This window comes from Triticum dicoccoides, chromosome 6B (genome assembly GCF_002162155.2).
Source record: "Triticum dicoccoides isolate Atlit2015 ecotype Zavitan chromosome 6B, WEW_v2.0, whole genome shotgun sequence".
Taxonomy (NCBI): domain Eukaryota; kingdom Viridiplantae; phylum Streptophyta; class Magnoliopsida; order Poales; family Poaceae; genus Triticum; species Triticum dicoccoides.
In genome coordinates this window covers 277,117,839-277,123,703 of record NC_041391.1, presented here as the reverse complement: position 1 = coordinate 277,123,703, position 5,865 = coordinate 277,117,839, and the positions used below count along the sequence as shown (strand labels likewise).

General features: G+C 44.5%; 1 pseudogene; it reads left to right on the top strand.

Annotated features, from left to right (window-relative positions):
• The first annotated feature begins 211 nt into the window (after window positions 1-211).
• On the top strand, window positions 212-295 carry LOC119327078 (annotated as a pseudogene).
• Window positions 296-5,865: the final 5,570 nt, after the last annotated feature.

Sequence of the window (5,865 nt, the reverse complement as noted above, 5' to 3'; positions counted from 1 at the left end):
TCCCTCTCCCGAGAGGTCCTCGCTCAAGTCTCCCATATCACCTTTTCTGCACCACTTTGGAAGCTCCTTACAGTGATGCTTTCGTCTCAATCTCGTGCCTGAGAAATTCAACTTCGCACCTTGCTCGCAAATACAAAGAAGGGGGATGACGTCGACTGCATACTTCACCAAGATGAAAAGAATAGCAGATGAGATGGAAACCATCGGGAACAAGGTGGATGAAGATGATCTGATCTCACAAATCCTTGTGGGGCTGGACAACAACTATTATCCTTCTGTCTTCGCCATCTCTGCAATGACTACTCGTGCAAATTGTTGTCCTTGTCCCTTGGCAATTTGTATGGGAAACTTCTTGTAGAAAAAGGGCGCCCTGAAGCCTAAAATTAGGCGGGCGAATAATCTGCCAATCATGCCAACAAAGGGGGGCGGGCGTCTACTTGGGTCCACACTGGAACAATGGCAACAACTATGATGATCGTGATGGTGGTACCAGTAGCAGCTACCAATCCAAAATGAAGCAAGGCAGCAACGGTTCCTATCCTAGCGGTGGTCATCCTGGTGGTGGCTACGAGGGTGGGAGCGGCTATCATATTGTAGGCGAATGTCAAGGCAACAACGGGGGTGATACTAAAGAGAAGTGCCAGATTTGTCGCAAAGAAGGCCACAAAGCGTACCACTGTTGGAAAAGGCATGATAAGCTCTTTCTAACACCATCAGTAACCTCGAAGAAGACGACGGACGCAGTGGCAAAATCCGATGTTGTGGATACTAATTGGTATGCCGACACCGGGGCAACCGACAACATCGACGGTGAACAAAGCTAGCTCATAGTACATGATCGCTACATCGGCAATGATCAAGTCCATGCGGTTAACGGAGCAGGTATGGAAATATCACATGTTGGCTAAACACATTTTTCTACGCAGGATCGTCCTTTATATCTCAATAATGTCTTACATGTTTCATCCACATCCAAAAAAAAAAATCTTATTTCTACCCATAAACTTACCCAAGATAACCTCACTTACCTAGGTTTTTGGCCAGAATTTATTTCTGTTAAAGATCAAAAGTAATGGGGAAGGTGTTGATGCACGCTCAGAGTAGGGGGTGGACTATATCCCCTATAATGTAATTCATAGAGAAGGCTAGGTTAGCCGAAAGATGGTTATAGGTTTAAGGACACAAGGTCTGTTCATGGCCGGCAAGCTCTTTAAGCAAGCAAACCATCTTCCTCTCGGTGGTGGCATAGGCGTCTAGGGCATCCTTCATATATGGTGGTTGACAAAGTTCTTCGAGAAAATGGTCTTCCAGTCTTCAATAAAAGTTAGGAGTCAGTTTGTGATGCCTGTCAAAAGGCAAAGAGTCATCAGTTCCCTTATCCTATTTCAAATAGTGTTTATTGTACTCTATGATATGGAAATTATCTTGCCCGATAAAGGTTAAAATATTTATCTGGCATAAGCTACATGGCACTCTGCCATGTCGTGTTACGCTTGCAAATAGACATATGAAAATCTCGCCCATTTGTCCTTCATGCTCTGCTGGTCTAGAAGATACGAAAGCACCTGCTATTTCTCTGCAACAAAGCAAGGGAGGTTTGGAAAAGGTTAGGGATGGATGATTATTGATAAAGCCTGTGAAGTTGATGGTGCTAGTGAGGCGGTGTTGGAGTATTTACTTCTTCTGCCAGAACAAGAATTGTGTATTATGAGTCATCAGAATGTGTGTGAAATGATTGCCATCTCAGCCTGGTATTTGTGGTTGGAAAGACAAAAATTGGAGCACAAGAAGACAACTCAGGATGAGTGCCACATATCTGAAGGAAATATGCCCTAGAGGCAATAATAAAGTTGTTATTTATATTTCCTTATATCATGATAAATGTTTATAATTCATGCTAGAATTGTATTAACCGGAAACTTCGTACATGTGTGAATACATAGACAAAACAAGAGTGTCCCTAGTATGCCTCTACTTGACTAGCTCGTTAATCAAAGATGGTTATGTTTCCTGACCATAGACATGTGTTGTCATTTGATGAACGGGATCACATCATTAGAGAATGATGTGATGGACAAGACCCATCCGTTAGCTTAGCATAATGATCGTTTAGTTTTATTGCTATTGCTTTCATCATGACTTATACATGTTCCTCTGACTATGAGATTATGCAACTCCCGAATACCGGAGGAACACCTTGTGTGCTATCAAACATCACAACGTAACTGGGTGATTATAAAGATGCTCTAAAGATGTCTCCGAAGGTGTTTGTTGGGTTGGCATAAATTGAGATTAGGATTTGTCACTCCATGTATCGGAGAGGTATCTCTGGGCCCTCTCAGTAATGCACATCACTATAAGCCTTGCAAGCAATGTGACTAATGAGTTAGTCACAGGATGATGCATTACGGAACAAGTAAAGAGACTTGCCGGTAATGAGATTGAACTAGGTATGATGATACCGATGATCGAATCTCGGGCAAGTAACATACCGATGACAAAGGGAACAACGTATGTTGTTATGCGGTTTGACCGATAAAGATCTTCATAGAATATGTAGGAGCCAATATGAGCATCCAGGTTCCGCTATTGGTTATTGATCGGAGATGTGTCTCAGTCATGTCTACATAGTTCTCGAACCCGTAGGGTCCACACGCTTAACATTCAGTGACGATTTGTATTATGAGTTATGTGATTTGATGACCAAAGTTTGTTTGGAGTCTCGGATGAGATCACGGACATGACGAGGTGTCTCGAAATAGTTGAGAGTTAAAGATTCATATATAGGACGATGGTATTTGGACACCAGAAGTGTTTTGGGTGATACCGGGTCACCAGAAGGGGATCCGGGTAACCCCGGCAAAGATATGGGCTTAATGGGCCAAGTAAGGGAACACACCAGCCCACAAGGGGCTGGTGCGCCCCCTATAGGGCCAGCCACGTGGGGAGAAAGGGAAAGGAGAGGAGGAAAAGGAAAGTATGAAGTAGGACCCCTACTTCCTTCCCCCTCCTTCCTTTTCCCCTTGTCCAAATATGGTAGGGGGTCCGAATTGGACTAGGGGCCCAAGTAGGATTCCTCCTACTTGGGCGCGCCCTAGGCTACCTCCCTCACTCCCCCTCCTTTATATACGTGGGGAGGGCACCCCTAGAACACACATCAGTTGTTCCTAGTGAAAGCACAAGTGCTCCCTGTGTGATTTTGGTAATTAATGTCAACATATCTCTTGTTGGACTAATGCTTTTACCTAGTATGTTTCATATAAGTTCAACAATGGAGTGGGTTGGACTAGAGGATGTGGAACCCCCTTCAAGATAATAAGGACAAAGGATTGGCTCAAGCTCAAAGCACAAGACTCTACATTTTACTTTTAGTGATCCAAGATCACATTGAGTCTACAGGAAAAGCTAATACTATCAAGAGGGGATGAGGTGTTGCTTAATGGCTTGCTTGCTCAAAGTGCTTAGTGATATGCTCCAAAGCCCTCAACTACTTTCTCACATCAACATATGTCCCAAACCAAAAGTCAAACTCGGCCCTACCAAATCTTTCTATCCAACGCCACCGAGTTCTCATGACATAGCCACTGCCACAAAACCCTAGTCTTTTCGGTCTCACCGATAGGGATCTCGGTCTCACCGAGATGGGATTGTAATCTCTCTGTGTATGTCATTACCAAAATCGGTCCAACCGAGTTTTTGTAATCGGTTCTACCGAGATTACAATGCAAACTCTCTGTTCCTCTTCGTAACACTTCGGTCCATCCAAGATGAGCGAATCGGTCCCACCGTGTTTGCCTGACCAACCCTCTGTGTGTCCATTACCAAAATCGGTCTCACCGAGTTTGTGTAATCGGTCTCACCAAGGTTACGTTATGCCCTAGACCTAACCATATCGGTCCCACCGAGATGACATGTCGGTCCCACCGAAAATCATAACGGTCACATTATTTCCTAAATCGGTCCGACCGAGTTTCACGATTCGGTCCCACCGAGCTTGGTAAGTTGTGTGTAATGGTTAGATTTTGTGTGGAGGCTATATATACCCCTCCACTCACTCTTCATTCGTAGAGAGAGCCATCAGAACGTGCCTACACTTCCAGCATACATTTTCTGAGAGAGAACCACCTACACTTGTGTTGAGGTCAAGATCTTCCATTCCTACCACATAAATCTTGATCTCTAGCCTTCCCCAAGTTGCTTTCCACTCAAATCTTCTTTCCACCAAATCCAAATCCTGTGAGAGAGAGTTGAGTGTTGGGGAGACTATCATTTGAAGCACAAGAGCAAGGAGTTCATCATCAACACACCATTTGTTACTTCTTGGAGAGTGGTGTCTCCTAGATTGGCTAGGTGTCACTTGGGAGCCTCCGACAAGATTGTGGAGTTGAACCAAGTATTTTGTACGGGCAAGGAGATCGCCTACTTCATGAAGATCTACCGCTAGTGAGGCAAGTCCTTCGTGGGCGACGGCCATGGTGGGATAGACAAGGTTGCTTCTTCGTGGACCCTTCGTGGGTGGATCCCTCCGTGGACTCGCGCAACCGTTACCCTTTGTGGGTTGAAGTCTCCATCAACGTGGATGTATGATAGCACCACCTATCAGAACCACGGCTCAAAAATCTCTGTGTCTCCAAATTGCGTTTGCACACTCCAATCCCATCCCTTTACATTCTTGCAATTTGCATGCTTTACTTTCCGTTGCTCATATACTCCTTGCATGCTTGCTTGATATGTATTGTGAATGTTAAACTTATGCCAAAACTCCACTTCAACTTAAAGAAATTAAAAACTATAACTTTTCTTGCTTAGAGTCTATTCACCCCCCTCTAGAAACCTCTTCTCGATCCTTTCAATTGGTATCAGAGCTTTGGTTTCCATTGCTTTGGTTTAAACACCATTGGAGGAAGATGGATGAGTCTACTTTGGGGAGTCTTAGACATAGAGTTCATATACTTGATGGAGAGTACTTTCACGAGTGGAAAAATGAGATGCTTGTGATTTTCAATGAATATCATTTGAACAAGTACATTACTAGCCCTTGTGCACCTCATGTTGATTCTATGCATCCCACCCTTGATGAGTCAATTGACATGATTCGCAAACTTAGAACTGTTAACCTTATCACTAGAGGCTTACCTAGAAACTTGATTGGATGTTTGCCTACTCTTGAGTGTGCCCACATGATACGTCTCCAATGTATCTATAATTTTTGATTGCTCCATGCTACTTTATCTACTGTTTTGGACTATATTGGGCTTTATTTTCCACTTTTATATTATTTTTGGGACTAACCTATTAACCGGAGGCCCAGCCCAGAATTGCTGTTTTTTTGCCTTTTTCAGTATTTCGAAGAAACAGAATATCAAACGGAGTCCAAACGGAGTGAAACCTTCGGAACGTGAATTTCTCATCAGATAAGACCCAGGAGACTTGGACCCTCCGTCAAGAAAGCCACGAGGTGGTCACGAGGGTGGAGGGCGCGCCCCTCCTGGGCGCGCCCCCTACCTCGTGGGCCCCTCGAAGCTCCACCGACGTACTCCTTCCTCCTATATATACCTACGTATCCTCGAACGATCAGAACAGGAGCCAAAAACCTAATTCCACCGCCGCAACCTTCTGTATCCACGAGATCCCATCTTGGGGCCTATTCCGGAGCTCCACCGAAGGGGGCATCCACCACGGAGGGCTTCTACATCAACACCATAGCCCCTCCGATGAAGTGTGAGTAGTTTACTTCAGACCTTCGGGTCCATAGCTAGTAGCTAGATGGCTTCTTCTCTCTTTTTGGATCTCAATACAATGTTCTCCCCCTCTCTTGTGGAGATATATTTGATGTAATCTTCTTTTTGCGGTGTGTTTGTTGAG